The 17162-nt window shown below is 40.9% G+C and overlaps 1 long non-coding RNA gene across 1 annotated transcript; it reads left to right on the top strand.

The window, feature by feature from the left end:
* Positions 1–557: 557 nt before the first annotated feature.
* Positions 558–4174, top strand: LOC131998577 (uncharacterized). The gene is made up of 3 exons (XR_009398811.1): positions 558–707; positions 3035–3169; positions 3249–4174. It is a non-coding gene; the product is annotated as an uncharacterized LOC131998577 (long non-coding RNA).
* The last annotated feature ends 12988 nt before the right edge of the window (positions 4175–17162 follow it).

The following is a 17162-nucleotide window of genomic DNA, read 5'->3' as shown; positions in this document are numbered from 1 at the left end:
AGCATAAGAAAGAAGAAGAGAGGGTTTCTGCTTTGTCTTCCCCATACCGTAAAATAACTCGCCTTAAAGACACAACCTTTTCCATGTATTCCAATTGGATTTACATTGAGGGTTGCAACATTTTCGGGTTATTCTGTTTTGATTCGGGCATTCGTTCGAAATTTTTTTCGTATTTTACTTTGTTTCTTTGCAACCGAAAGTTGGAATAAAGAAAAAACGAAATATCGTAAGCAATTCAAACATGTTGTGTCTTTAAACTTTGTCTCTCGTCATCCCGAATTGGGCTCTAATGCCAGTTCTTCTTCTTTCTTACGCTCTGTGGGTGATAGTCAAAAAAAGATAAATGTAAATAAAACAAAACAACATAAACAGCTGATAGTGTTCGGCCACGTTTACACGACTACACAACTGAGTAATATAAACATAATTCACAATAGTAAATTTGACCGCTAAATTTAAATTCTACAGTGGCTCGAAGCGAAAGTATTGTTTACCTTGTATCGTTCGGTTTGTCACGTACCCCCATAGGAGGTCGCTCCACCTTTTCTCTTGAGTGGCAATTGATGCTGGCGGGCGCTGGCTGCTGGCGGTTGAGCTCCGGCTGTGGCTCAGTGGATGGGGCGCGGTTCTTTGCCAACACCTATTGCCAAAAAGGAGGGACAAAAAAAACTAAAATCAACCAGCTTGTGGATGGACAAATACAGCGGGTTGCAGTTTGTCTACTTCATCAAAATGTCTAAAGCCCCATATTTGAGATGCATAGCTCTGTATTGCTCTACAAACGGCTAAGTACACCTTCCATTTCATACGTAGACTGATTCGGTTCTCCTTCATTATGTGATTCCAGGTCGTATTAAGAGCAATCTTTGCTTGCAAATTTCTCTTTTCTACATGTTTTTGAAAACTCAGCTTTGGAGTAAAAATTACTCCCAAATAATTAAATTCAGAGGTAATTTTAATTTCTTCCCCTTTATACCACCACTTTTCGAGAGAGCTTAATCTTCCACCTCTTCTAAAAATTAGCATCTGCGATTTTGCCATATTGACTGAAAGGTTCCATTTTTTGCAATAGATTTCTAAGTTGTAAATCATGCTTTGCATTGTTTCTATATCATCAGAGATAATCACAATATCATCTGCGTATAGTAAAATCCTCAGATTAATACCATTACACTGCAGTCCTCCCTCCAGGCTATCATGCAAATCGTTGATGTATAAAGCAAATAATAAGGGTGAGAGCAAACATCCCTGTTTTACGCCAGCCTTAGTTTGAAAATATGCGGACATTTCCTCCCCCGTCCATACAGCGTACTGTGTATTAGCGTATAAGTTCTCTACAAGCTTAGCAAATTTATACGAGACACCCAGTTCAAATAATTTATAAATTAGGGCTTGTCTGGACACATTGTCAAAAGCAGCGGAAAAGTCTACAAAATATGCATAGACTTTCTTCTTTTCGTCTAGTTTAAGACTTACTATTGCAGACAAGTTGTATATATTATCGTATGAGGAGTAGCCTCGTCTAAATCCTGCTTGAAATTCATTCAAAACATTCTCAGAATCTACCCATTTCCATAAACGCTCGTTAAGAATCCCCATCATTATCTTTGCAATACAGTTTGAGAAAGCAATTCCTCTGTAATTATTGGGTTGTTCACAATTCCCTTTTTTATATATTGGAAATATAATAGATTTACTAAATGACTCATCAACGCTTTCACCATCTAGTATCTTATTATACTTTGTTAACAATATATTCTGGAATTCATCCGTTGCATTCACAAAGAACTCATATGGCACTCTATCCTCGCCTGGAGCTTTGTTGTTTTTCATCTTACGCAGTGTTTCTCTTAACTCAGCTATTGATATAGGTTCATCTAAATATTGGTTTAATCTAAAGGGAGGTGCATATTGAATAGGGGCAACAACTTGAATTGGATTTAATAGGTGCATAAAGTAGTTTTTAAATTCATCTGCCGTTACGTTACTGCCAATTTGAAATTTTTGATTTCGGACTTCCCTTATCCAACGCCACCATTCTTTCGAGTTATTTGCCGTGTGAATCTTTTCAATCACATTATGAAAATAGTTTTCTTGGCTATTTTTACAAATAATCTTATAATGTTTTTGAGCCTCTAAATATTTGTTTTTTTCTTCAATCTCACCAGTTTTTCTATATGCGTTTAACAACCTAAAGCACTTTTCTCGTGCTTTGTTGCATCTTGGCAAAATAGTACTAGCTGATCATGAAATGATCAATATATTGAATGGACAACGACAGGATGATTGGAGCAATTTGATTAAATACATAAAATGTGCAATGAATTATAGGCACTATTTGATACAAGAATTAAACTAAACACAAATGTGACAGACGTTTAATGCAAAAAGAAAACATTGTCTAAGTTTAACTATCTTTATTAAAGTTAATCAAAAAAAAAAAAAAAAAAAAAAAATACAAGCAATGAATATTATACTTATATAGTTGAATTTTGTTTAATAAAGATCTAATCTAATCTAATCTAAAAATACAGCGGGTACGTAAACACTTGAAATTAAACGCACAGGAAAATGTCTTTATCGGTTCGCTGGCATGTCGGTCTTCCATGGCATGCCTCGGCCTAACCCTCCCCAAACCATGGTACTCCCGTGGCCCACTAAATCGGAGTACCCCAAAAGCTTACTCACCTGTTCATTACACCATTCCTTCCCCTTTCTTTAGTCTTCTATCCCTTCATGGGAAAGAAAAAAAAACCAAAAATATTTCATTCTAACATTCGTACAAAATTCGGCACTGCTTTATTTGGAGGTCACAACCTCCCTGATACTCTCAATTTTGACATTTATAACTAAACTTGTAATGACCAAAGAAAAGGTAGTTCAGAAATTAAAATGCAAGTTGTCAAAACTAACAAATTCTTCGTAAAACATTTACTTTAAGCAAAAACAGAAGTTTGGATCAAAATTAGCAAAATTATTTTTCAAGCTAAATTTAAGGCTTTCAAATTTAATTTCTCAATCTCGTGTTTTTCAGGTTCCTGGTTCTAATGGCGACTGTTCCGGATAAATGTCAATGGAGTCCCCGGTTATTGTGATCCTGGTGGCAACCTCTGCGGCCAATAGGGTCCCTTTTAGGTTCTCATTTGTCCGTCCCTCCGTCTAGTCTTTGGTAAGTATTGTCGTGTTTAAGTGTATATGTCGCAGTCAGTTCTTGTCTAAAAAAGTTTTTTTCTTTTATTATTTTCTAGGGGTTTTCTGATGTGCTGCTTTCTCAGCATCGTAAGGTCAACATTGGCTGATGGGCAAGGAAATATCCTCTACTATCCATTACCTAACCTAACTATGAGCTCATGCTTAGGTTACCCTACCTAATTTCCTTTTTTTCTCTTTTTTTTACAGAAAAACCTTTTTTTAACAAAAATAAATCCGTCGAGAGTCAACCGTCTGTATGCCTGTCTGTTTATGGTCAGAGAAACTTTTTGGACTACCTTATGGACACTGGGGTATGCGACAGCGTCTAGGTCCCTCGGTGGAGTAGCGACAGGAGTTGCCAATGCCAATTGCAGCAGCTGAAGTCTTTTATACGTGTGGCAGTGGAGATGGAGGAGTCTTGACTTTCGCTTTTATTTTTAGACTTAAGTTTTTAGCTTTAAATTTTACATTATATGATTTGATTTCTTTTCTATTTCTTTTCAGAATTTCGCCTTATATTTGTAACTTTTTCTATAGCTTTAAGATGTTCACTAAAACTTTACATTTGTTTTAAATTATTTCTTTAGTTTTCACCACTTTGTTTATTCTGTGACACCGCTCAATAAACACATTAAATTTTTCTTTTGTTAATTCACTTGTGTTTAATTTTTTTTTATATTTACTGATGGCTCCACCTCCGTTTGCTGCCAAGATCCAATCGAAAAAGAACTTGTCATCCTCCACATACTGACCATCATGGTTCCCCCAAGCCATCATGTCCACCGAGGAACCATCATGAAATTTGCTTTTCCAAAATAGCAAAAACAAAAAACATATGTTTCTTTGAAGTGTCGTTGTAGTGGTCACATTTGTATGTGGAGGTAACATATGGTGGTAGCGCAGGGTTGTATTCCCTAGTTGCCATAAAAACGTGACTGTTCAAAACCAGATGTCGCTCTACTCCAATCAGACATAGGGTGACACGCTACAGGTTGTATTGTTGGACCTTTATAATTAAAACTCAGGCCTGGTAACACCTATCACGGAATTGCTCAACCCCAATAAGAACAACTTTCTTCATTCTATTGATTACTCACAACGAGAAAAAAAGGTGAATACTAGAGACTGCAGTATGTGAAATCGATGTTCTCAAACTGGAATTAAAAGATATCAAACTCCAAGCCTTACGTCAAGAAAATGTTCCGGTTGCTGCAGATCTTCGTGTAAATGGAATCCCTTTCAATAAATATGAAAACCTAAACAACATTTTCACAAAAATCTGCACAAGCTGTAATATTCCGACTCCAAAACTCAAATCTATACACCGGCGAAGAAACAGAAACAACACTAAAGTATATAAACACTATATAAATGAAAACATTTCGAATTCAAACTATAGAATCTTACAAGATGCCCTTTCCCTAAAAAGAAAGAAACTTTTACATTCAGCCTATACTTTCGAAGGACTAGTGTATGTGAAGCGTGATCCCAGCGACGTTCCGGTATGCATTGAAAATACTGATGCTTTAAATGGGTTTCGTCATACTAACCAAACGCAAAATCCTACTACTAACATAATCTCATAAACTACAACTAATCTCATGTCCTTTATTTATTTAATTCTTTTGTCATGCGTTTCTTACATTTTTATTATAGTACCTAATAATTCATCAAAATAATTTATCTTCATTCATAACATTTATCATCTTCCGAGTTTCTGAGGATTTAATTAAATCTTTTTACTTTTTTAAATATGACTGCTACAACTACTACTCGAAATGCAACAGCGAATATGATATATGTCTAGATCAACATAATGGATTAAATATCTGTCAGATTAATGCCAAAAGCCTGAATAACAAACTTGACGAATTCAAGATGATTTTTGAGAACTCTGACATTGATATATGTAGTGTGTGTGTCGGAGACGTGGCTGAATCAGTCAACACCTGATGCGTTTATTGATCTTTCAGGATATTGTGTGCACAGAGCTGATAGATTACGAGCAGTGCCCCCACGCTCTGTATGTGAGAAACTACCTGAATACTCAGTTATGTATAAAGTCTAACCCATGTGGCCCAATTGAGTATGGTTTTGTTGAGGTGTCTGCTGCCGATAACAAGCTCCTAGTGGGGTGCGTTTATAGATCGAAAAATCGTACGGATACGGGAGATTTTTTCTCTGTCCTTGAACCTCTCTCTCTTAATTACTTAGACATTGTGGTTGCTGGGGACTTCAACTCTAACGTTTTACAGGACACGGTCTTGACGTTTGAAATGTCTTCCTTGGGCCTTTTGCCTATTAATTCAACAATTCCCACGCATTTGTCCGCATCCTCCAGCACGCTTCTCGATCTGTTCTTTGTAAGTGACACTTCTAAAGTCCTCCTATATGACCAACTGTCAGCCTCATGTTTTTCGAACCATGACTTGATATTTTTATGTTATGAATTTAAGCTCACCAAGAATAGGGAAACTTATTCATTTAGAGATTTTGCCAGTCTCGACCATGACTTTTTGCTTTCGAGTGCTTTGCTTATCGACTGAGGTCTGATATTTCGTATGGAAACTATCGATGGACAAACTGACTTTCTACAGAGGAATATCCGTGACCTACAGGAACTTACGGTTCCACTCAAGACTAGAGAAGTATCCTCCAGATCGAAACCGTGGTTCTCCCGGGATATTCGTTCGGCTATTCACGAGAGGAATATTTCGCATCACAGGAGGAGACCTTTCAGGACGCCTGAGTTACATGATACCTTTCGCTTAGCAAGAGACCACGTCAATAAGTTGATTAAGATACCCAAGAAAGACTACTTTACTTCTGCAATAGGCTTCCAAGAGAACTTGGAAGGTTATTCGAGACATAGGAATCGGGAAAGATTCCAATAGATGTTCAACAAACTTGGAAATCAATGGGCTTAATAATGCCTTTGTTAATGTCCCACAGATTCCAGTTGATCCCAACTTCTATGGCTTCAATATCTCCCCCTCTCTCGATGACGACTCTGGTTTTGGCTTCAGCTGTTTTGGTCCTGAATGACATATGTTCATATGTTCATATTCGCTTTGCGTCTCTGGAACTCACTTCCTAACAATCTGCAATTACTCAGTAACTCGGAAACATTTAAAACCAGACTTTGTAAACATTTATTTTTATTCTTATATATTTACCTTATTTTTTCGGATCAACAAAGTCCATTACTTTACTTACTTTAATTGGCTACGACAGAATATTTGTTCCACTAGCCGAACGTAGAATAGCGTTCCAAGCGCCTCGATCTTCTGCGCTCATTCTAAAATCTCTGACACCAAGTTTCGGGGTGTCTCCCACAACTTGATCTTTCCATCGGGCATTTGGTCTTCCCGGTTTGCGTGTACCACCATGTTTGCCTTCAAAAGACTTCTTTGCTGGAGCTTCTTCATCTATTCTAACAACATGACCTAGCCAACGCAGTAGTTTTATTTTGATGCGTGTAACTATGCTATCGTCGTCATACAGCTCGTGGTTCATACGTCGCCTTTATTTTCCGTTAACGCAAACTGGTCCATATATTTTACGAAGAATCTTTCTCTCAAATACTCTAAGTGCCTCATCTGTTTTCACAAGTACCCATGCTTCAGAACCATATAACAGCACGGGTAGTATCAGTGTTTTGTATAGTGTAATCTTCGTCTGTCGAGAGGTGGCCTTGTTTCTAAACTGCTTACTTAGTCCAAAGTACCATCTGTTTGCCAGTATTATTCTTCACTTAATCTCAAAACTGGTGTCATTCGTTTCGGTTACGGCGGTGCCGAGGTAGATAAAGTTACTGACTGTCTCAAAGCTGTGGTTCCCAACTTTCTCCATTTTCTTTATCTGCTCGGTTGTGCAAGGCTTTTTGGGAGCTGAAACAATCCATTTCGTCTTATCTCCATTTACTGACTCTCTTTCGATTCTTTGAAAGGCTGCAGTTACTACTTCCGGTGACCGACCTATGATATCAATGTCGTCGGCATAGGCGAGTAGCATGTGTTCTCTTGTGATTAGTGTGCCATATCTATTCACATCTGCATCTCGTATAATCTTCTCCAGCAGGATGTTAAAGAGATCACACGATAGGCTGTCTCCTTGTCTGAAACCTCTCTTGGTATTAAATGGTTCGGAGAAATTCTTTCCTATTCTTACTGAGGATCGCGTATCAGCAAGCGTCATCCTGCAGAGTCTTATTAATGTTCCAGGGATACCAAACTCAGACATGGCTTGAAATACCTTTGAACGTAAAGGAGTATCGAAGGCAGCTTTGTAGTCAACGAAGAGGTGGTAGGTGTTGATTTGTCCTTCTCGGGTCTTTTCCAGGATTTGACGCAGTGTGAATATCTGGTCTAGGGTGGATTTACCTGGTCTAAAGCCGCATTGATAGGGCCCAATTATCTCACTGACTTTAGGTTTAAATCTTTCACACAGTACGCTCGAGAGTACCTGGTATGCGATGGGGAGGAGACTTATTCCTGTGTAGTTGGCACATTCCGTTTTGTCTCCTTTCTTGTGTACAGAACATAGTAAGCTGAGGTTCCAATCATCGGGTATGCGTTCTTCTAGCCAGATTGCGCAGATAAGCTGATGCATACGCCTTATCAGCGTGTCGCCTCCGGTCTTAAATAGTTCAGAGGGTAGCCCGTCGGCTCCTGCTCTCTGCAGGATGTGCCTGCACCAAAGCCATCGGTTTGATGTTTAATAATTTGGTAGAATTTCCGGACTTCATTCTGACTCCTGTACATCTCAATTCGCTCACACTCACGTCTTTCCATTTCCTTTTTTTTCTGCGGAATAGACGTTTCTCCTCTCTCCTTTTCTCCCGATAACTCTCCTTCATGTGGCGCGTTGCTACTGATTACAGGGTTGCTCTATATGCCGCATTCTTGGCTTCAGTAGCATCTCGACACTCTTGGTCGTACCATGGGTTTCTTGGAGGAGGCTTCCGGTACCCAAGTACGGATTTCGCGGCATTTTCCATGGAGTGGGCAATAGTTTGCCACTGCGCCATTATATCATCGGAATAAGGAGTGCTTTCATCAAGCAGTTGGGTCAGTCGAGTGGAGTATGCCGCTGCAATTTGTTGTGTTTGCAGCTTTTCAATGTCAAGCTTCCGTACAGTGTCAGATCGTACTTTCCTCGCCATGTTCAAACGGGTGCGAACCTTTGCTGCAACGAGGTAATGATCGATCGTACATCTAACATGCTGGATGAATGCCTTCCATCTATCACAACGTGTTAAATTTGGTTTCTCGTGTTTTGATCGGGTGACAGCCATGTGGCTTTGTGAATATTTTTATGTTGAAATCTGGTGCTATTAACTACCATGTTTTTGCCGCGGCGAAATCTATCAGCCTCAACCCATTACTGGACGTTATCTCGTGGAGGCTAAACTTTCCGACTGTTGGACCAAGGATGTCTTCCTTCCCTATTTTCGCATTAAAATCTCCAAGAACGATTTTAATATCATATGGCAGCTATAGTATAGTTCGTCACCGTTTGGTGTTGTAGTGACACCATTCCCAGTCCATCGCACTTCCTGTAAGGCGGTAATATCTGCCTTGTAGTTCTCTAATACACCCGCCAGCGCGTACACTGCACCTTCTCTATAAAGAGTGCGGACATTCCAGGTGCAGATCCGCAAATCATGGTCCTTTTTTCGTTTGCGTGGATCGTCAACTAAGTCCATTAATTCCTCTTAAATTGATAAATTAATTTTTGTTTTTTCTTTAAAATTCAAATCTACAAAGCCACAAATGTTTTTGTTTCAATCCCATGGCAGCCGGTTGTACGCACCGGATTGACCCGATGGAATCTTCATCGGCAAGGGCTACCGCCTCAGTGTACGTGTTCGTCTTTTTTCGTCATGGGAGAGGCACATCCCGGAGTGCCTTCTCCGTATGCTTCTGGTCCGTACCGGGATTGAAAAGAACCCCGGACCCTGGTTCTGTTCCGTTTGCCAGAACCGCCTTCATCATCGGTCAGTGTCGGTGAGGTGTAACCGGTGCTTGGAGTGGGTACATTTCCGTTCTTCGCTACGGGAGTATAGTCATACTGGCTATGTCGCTAGGTGCTGTGCGAACATAGCCAGCAGTGGGTCACAAGCGTCGCCGTCGTCGCCTTCGGCGTCCTCGTCGTCGGACTATGTGACCCCCCCGACCTCTCCCGTACGGCAATTTATGCAACGACAGCACCCTAGCCCTACTATTGCCAGGCCAGTGCCGGGAAGCGAGGCAAGATTGATGAGATCGTAGATTTTATGAGTCGGAAGAGCATATCGGTCGCAGCGATCCAGGAGACAAAGCTGACTAACATCTGCAGCTTGCACAGTTGTCACGGGTACAATGTGCTGCGTAAGGATCGCTCAAGGAATGGAGGTGGGGGATTGGCCTTCGTTATACACCATTCCGTGCAGTATAGACCTATCTCGCCGGCGCTTGACGCTAGTGACCCATACATGGAATGTATGGGGGTAGCAGTCAGGTCTGGTACTGCCGAGATAGAGATATACAACGTGTATATACCGCCGGTTGGTAGCTGTGTCCCGATTAATGGCCAGGCCTACAGCCCCGACATAAGTGGGTTGCTATCTGGCCATAGTCGTCTGGTTCTGGGGGATTTTAATGCACATCACTCGTCATGGCATTCTCCCCTAGGTAACGACCAGCGTGGCATAGCTTTGGCAGAGCAGATAGATAGCTCCACGTTTTGCACGGTGAATGAGGATGCCCCCACTAGGATTACGAGGAGGTGCAGCAGCTCGCCAGACATCTCAATCACATCCCCTGATCTCCTGAGTGACCTATCCTGGCAAGCCGTCATCTCTTTGGGGTCAGACCACCTCCCCATAATCCTCACCATCGACCGTCCACCCGACTTCATAACCTCTGAGCGCCGGACGTTCATCAATTACAAGAAGGCCAATTGGACTGGCTTCAGAGAGTATACCAATCGCCGCTTCAGTGAACTGCCACCCCCCTCTGATGTGCTTGTGGCCGAGAGGAAATTCCGAGACATCATCAACGCAGCAGCCGCTCGCTTTATACCAGCCGGTCGAATACTGCAAGTGCGACCCAATTTCCCGGCGCAAGCAGTGGTACTAGCAGACGAACGTGATGGGATTCGTGCTATGGACCCCAGAATCAGCGAGCTGAATCTGGAAATAAACAGGGTAGTCAACGAACATAAGCGGAATTTGTGGCTGGAACACTTGGAGCAATGTAACTTAGGCACCGGTGCAGGCAAACTGTGGGCCACTGTTAAGTCTCTCTCGAACCCCGGTAGACGGGACGACAGGACCTCAGTCACTTTTGGCGAGATAACCGTGACTGATCCGAAGAGATGCGCCAGGTTGTTCAACCGTCAATTTATTGTGCATCCCGAGAGAGACAGGGCAAGGAGGAGAGCCATTCGCCGTATTCGTGGTCTCCGAGCCGATGAACAGCCACCACAATTTACCGTGGGCGAAGTTACGAATGTCATCCGTGGCGCCAAATCTTCCAAGGCGTTGGGCCCCGACGGAATCTCTACATTGATGCTGAAGAATCTGGATTTACCTGGAGTTGAGTACCTTACCACTGTCCTTAACCTGTCATTGAACACTCTTATAGTTCCCGATGTCTGGAAAATGGGTAGAGTGATCCCGCTACTGAAGCCTGGTAAAGACCCGAGTTTGGGGGAGTCGTACAGACCGATCTCCCTTCTCTTACCAGTGGCTAAGACGCTTAAGGCATTACTCCTCCCGAGCCTCGTAGGAGAATTTCCATTCGCCGAGCATCAACACGGATTTCGGAGACTGCACAGCACAACAACAGCTTTGCATGCCATCACCACACACATTTGCCGTGGCTTCAATCAACCCAGGCCATGTGATAGGACGGTCCTCGTGGCACTGGACCTATCGAAGGCATTCGACACGGTCAGCCATGCCAAATTATTTGAGGACATCGCCAATACGTTGGGTCGCGAATTATCTGTGTGGCCGCCAGTCATTTGTGGAATTTAGGGATAAGAAGTCAAAACACCGTAGAGTGAAACAGGGAGTTCCCCAAGGTGGGGTGATATCTCCAGCTCTGTTTAACCTCTACCTATCCTCCATCCCACCTCCTCCAGACGGCATAGAGATCGTATCATATGCGGACGACTGTACGATCATGGCATCAGGCCCCCCACCCATTGATGACATCTGCGATAGGTTGAACGTCTACCTCAACGAGCTTGCCCCATATTTCGCTGAAAGAAATCTGAAGATATCCGCCACCAAATCTTCAGCCACACTGTTCACTACAAATACGCGTGAGGTGAATTCTGAGCTGACTGTGATGGTTGATGGAGAAATGATTCCGACCATCAAGTGTCCCAAAATACTTGGCGTCACATTTGACAGCTCCTACACTTTCTCCCCACATGCCACAGCAATCTGCAATAAAGTCAAAAGTAGAAACAAGGTCCTCAAGTCACTCGCTGGCAGCACTTGGGGTGCAGACAAAGAAACCTTGTTGACCACGTACAAAGCAATTGGCCGGTCTGTGGTAAGCCGCCCTCCGAACTGCGACGGGCTGTCTCCTTGGTTCTCATGTGGACCACCTCCATCAGGAGACAAAGATCCTACCAGTGCGAAGACATAACTACATGCTGTCTAAGCAATACCTTTTGGGCTGTTATCGCAGAAATCATCCAAATCATCATCTTGTGGATAGATACCCACCGCCCAGAAGCCTTAAGGTAGATCTACACGATCTAGAGCGTGAGGTCCAGCGCTACAAGAGAGAACCTCTAGATCAAGCGGCATATCAAGCGGGTCTGAACAACATTCATGCGCACACGGTAGCAGACGCGTGTTTTATATTCTTCTGGTGCGGGTGTAAATAAATAAATTACAAATATACTACCGCAGTGTATGCCTTAATAGAGGCATCCGAAAGCGCATGCAGTTCAGCCGAACATCCTAGGGTATACTGAAACCAACGAGGCACTCGTATAAGATTCAAACTTACGGCACTCCGAATAAGTAGCATTCAAGAGGGGATCATCCCAATCGATTTGGTCTAGCCAGACCTTCTGCATGATTATCTTTGCAGTGATAATAACTGGGCTTAATCAGCCAACAGGATAAAACAACTTCGCTATGGCCGAAAGCACTTTTCATTTAGAGTAGGTTGGCATGGTCTCAATAGGGGTGACCTCGAAAAAGAAGGAATCTAACCTTCCGTTCCACCTTATACCAAAAGGACTGGAATCGCTGGCATCTACGAAGGACAACGATTGCGCACCAACCATATGCTGTGGTGGGAAACAATTCAAGATGGCCTTGTCATTGGCCGTCCATTTCCGCGGCTCGAACTTTCCCGAAGAAAGCGTCGCAATAAGTTGGTCCCTAGCTTTTAACGCTAGGTCGTGAGCTTGCCAAAACATCATCCACATACGTTTATTTTCGCAGGATGTGCGCCGCTAGAGGAAATTCGTTTCAGTCTCGTGAGCCAAATGCAATAACGTCTGAATCACGAGATAAGGCGCACAATTCAAACCGAAGGTAAAAGTTTGCAATTCATAAGCTTGAATAGGTTCTGTTGGCGAGTCCCGAAAGAGAATTCTTTGAAGAGGGGCGTGCTTGCGGTCCACGCGGATCTATCAAAACATCCGAACTTAATGTCGAATTTAAACTCTCGCTAAAGAAGTATCAAAAGTACTAGATCGAGTTGTAAAGTTGGTCCGACATGTAAAAAGTCGTTCAGACTATTCATGTTAAAAGTTTTATTGGATGCGTTAAAGGCAAACCGTAGTTTCGTCGTCTGTTTCCTATCCTAGGATATAACATTCCAACACTATCCTACGATATAAATCCTCACCCAATAGATCAACTGGAGAATATAACAAATTGATGTCAGCCTGACGAAGATTTGGTAATTGATCCGATGAAACGGTTAAAGATGGAAAATCTACCGAAATAAGCGGCAATACTAAGGCATTAGTCCATAACAAGACCGAGTATTCTAATCTTTATTGAACAAATTTTGTGAGAATTCGCTAAAATTTCACAATTAACGCCAGAAATACTAACATTAGTACAGCAAATTGGAAGTTTGCTCTACTAAGCTCAGACAAAAAGGACGATTCAGAAGCGGGTCTATTAATGCTATGCGGGATACGATACTCCACAATGAATTAAATTCACAATCGTGTGCTAAAAGCACAGATTTGTTTTGAGCTGCATAGAAGACTTGTCGAGGATTACCAGCAGCTGAAGTAGAAGGGAGAGTTGAATCGACAGTGGGAGGAGAAGGCCTCGTTGCATGCGTTTCTATAAGTGGAATCTGTATTAGAAGACGATGTGCTATGTGAAGAATCATTACGGTGCAACGAAGAATGATGTGCCTGCCAACATTTCGAACATCGATGTTTGCTTAAACGAGCCTTTTACGTAAACAATTGACACATAGGCGATTACGTTTGGCAATAGAGAATCGGGCCGAAATTGACATATTCTTGAACGGAGGACATTCAAAAAGTTGATGATTGTCCTGTGGGCAAAGAATGCAATCGTTTTTTTGAGGTGGCTTATAGATTTGAGACGAATTCGCTTTAGTCATATGGGTTTGGGCCCTTTTCAACTTCGGTTTGGATGTCCGATTAATGTCCGAATACTCCCGATTATGAAGCAATCTAAATCTTTGCGAAGTGAATTAGCTGATTTGTCCCTAACGCTTTATTTCCATGACGTTTGCATTATTTTAGGTAACCGTTGAAAAAACAAAAAACCAAAAACGGATCCCAGTTTTCCATGGGATGACATACACAGACATTGTGGACAAACAGCCATTAATACCATGTTCCAAAGTTTTAAGCCCAGAACTAGACTCATTTTGAAGCACCGAAAGAAAGAAAAGTGTCTCAGGTTGATTGTGGACAAGTGACAGTGGATTATTAAAAGTTTCCTTTAAAGAATTCCACGCCAGACCGAAACTACGATGGGTAAAAGGGAATTTCGGGACAATTTCTCGAGCCTCACCGTTGGTTTTGCGCACTAGATGATAAAGGCGCTCTATATCGCTCAAACGTAAGTTGTTTATATGCACTGAAAAGATCTCTACACGTAGGCCAAGTTTGGTAGTCGCCCCCGAAAACTTCAGTATTACATGGCGCCAATGGTAGATAATGGATTCTGTCAATCATTGGTGGGTCAGCAAAACTCTTATGAACACTAGAATTCCCAATACTTGATATTAAAGAGCTAGTAGCCGGGTTACCCATGTCCTCAGCGGCATGAGCAGAAGGGCCGATTCTTTCTAAAGCTACATCCGAACGCCGTAATTCCCTAGAAGTATCACGGGGATGCTGTAATCGCGAAGCTACTAAATTACAACGAGAGGAGTTCAAAGAAGATTTCCTCACACACCGAAATTCTGAGAGTATATGTTAGTTAAGCATTCCATATATCTCTGATATACTACCTCATATATATGATCAGCGGCTTCGACCACACAAACTTTGAAACTATCCTGCGTTTCTTTCCACGCCATTCCTAATACCGAACTACAAATTTCCAACACAAACAGAGAAAGATCCTCCTCTTTTATTCCCAGAATGTGCTCAATGAATTTAACGAGCAAATTAGAAACTCTGATAAAGCTATCCAAAAGAGTAAGTGGCATATTTCAAGATTTCGTTCAAATAACAGACACCAAATAAAAACAAAATCGGTAAAATTTCTCGGAAAATACAACTGTTCTCTCCAACATGAAGCCCAAAAAGTTTCGAAAATGATATAAACACAATCAAAAAATGAAAAATACTCAAAAGGGACAAATTTCGAGCGAAAGTGTCCAAAATAGCCAAAAATCACACCGAAAATTTGAAAAACTCAAGAAATTGGCACGAAAGTTGAATGAAAATAGCAAAAATTTCCAGAAAATAACCAAAATGCTTTAAAACTTTCCAAAAAACAACTTTAATTTCCGAAAAAAGTTGCGAAAATTTTATAAAATATTTCTAATTTTGTCAAAAAGTACGAGCAATATATATGTTTGTATACAAATTTATATAAAAATGTCGAAAAAAATAACTCCTATTTCCACTTTTCAATACGAAAATATATCAAAACAAGCTATAGATCGATTCAGACCATATTGCACACGTATATTGAAGGCCATGGGAGAAGCCGTTGTATAAAATCTGTGCCAAATCGGATGAGAATTGCGCTCTCTAGATGCTCAAGAACTCAAGATCCCAGATCGGTTTAAATGGCAGCTATATCAGGTTTTGGACCTATTTGGAACGTACTTCACATAAATGTTGGAAGTGATACCAAAGCACGACGTGCAAAATTACAGCGAAATCGGATAAGAATTCCGCCTTCTAAAAGCTCAAGACGTCAAGACCCAGGATCGGTTTATATGGCAGCTATACCAGGTTATGGACCGATTTGAACCATACTTAGCAGAGTTATTAGAAGTGATATCAAAACACTATGTGCAAAATTTCATTCAAATCGGATAAGAATTGCGCCTTCTAAAAGCTCAAGAAGTCAAGACCCAAGATCGGTTTATATGGCAGCTATATCAGGTTATGGACCGATTTGGACCATACTTCGCACAGTTGTTGGAAGTGATTTCAAAACACTATGTGCAAAATTTCATTCAAATCGGATAAGAGTTCCGCCTTCTAAAGCTCAAGAAGTCAAGACCCAGGATCGGTTTATATGGCAGCTATATCAAAACAAGAACCGATTTGGCCCATTTACAATCCCAACAATCCCTACACTAATAAGAAGTATTTGTGCAAAATTTCAAGCGGCTTGCTCTACTCCTTCGAAAGTTAGCGTGCTTTCGACAGACAGACGGACATGGCTAGTTCGACTTAAAATGTCACGACGATCAAGAATATATATACTTTATGAGGTCTTAGACGCATATTTCGAGGTGTTACAAACAGATTGATGAAATTAGTATACCCCCATCATATGGTGGAGGGTATAAAAATACGAAACATATCGATTATAATATAAAGTACTACGAAAAAAATATTAATATATCTGAATTATTCTAAAATTAGAACTCTTGGTTTCTAATTTCTAGACATTTTTTCTTATGAATATTTTATTATGCAGGGATTTTTTCGTTTTTTGTGTGACAAAAATCAGTTTAAAAAACAAATTTAAACGATCTACCACTCTAAAATTCGAACGTGGGGTTCTAATTTCTGGAAGCTTTTTTTACAGTTTACACAGCAACGTTTTTTAAATAACAAGTTTTTTCTTTCTTTGAATGAGTTATGTTTCATTGAAGCTTTGCTAAATTATCCACCAATAAAAGAAAGTTATGTATTTTTTGCTATCTTTTTAGATATGTAGCTTTTGAGAAAGTTTTGCACTACCTTATTCTCTTATCTCTACATGTTAGAAAGTAATGGGATTTTAACGTATAATTTTTGTATTTGTTTACAATTAAATCGTTTGAATAAGGAATTGCAAATTTGAGTCGGTTTATTGTCAAAGTTCAAAGCATCCATCTCTCCGTGTGATTTTTTAAATGTTAAATAAACGTAAAAACACCTTGTCTTTAGAAACAAAAGCTGAAATTTGAATGAAGTAATTAATGCATTGGGCAAATCTTATCAAGTAGCAAAGAAAAATGGAAAACCCACATTAGGCTTGGTTTTTGAATCAGAAAAGACAAAGAAACCTAGATGCTTCAAAGGTTTTGACAACCCATTTCCTTATACTTACTTTACTTTAATTGGCTACGACAGAATATTTGTTCCACTAGCCGAACGTAGAATAGCGTTCCAAGCGCCTCGATCTTCTGCGCTCATTCTAAAATCTCTGACACCAAGTTTCGAGGTGTCTCCCACAACTTGATCTTTCAATCGGGCTTTTGGTCTTCCCGGTTTGCGTGTACCACCGTGTTCGCCTTCAAAAGATTTCTTTGCTGGAACTTCTTCATCCATTCTGACAA

This window comes from Stomoxys calcitrans, chromosome 1 (genome assembly GCF_963082655.1).
Source record: "Stomoxys calcitrans chromosome 1, idStoCalc2.1, whole genome shotgun sequence".
NCBI lineage: Eukaryota > Metazoa > Arthropoda > Insecta > Diptera > Muscidae > Stomoxys > Stomoxys calcitrans.
The sequence above is the reverse complement of the archived record's forward strand: the minus strand, read 5'-3'. Positions and strand labels throughout refer to the sequence as shown.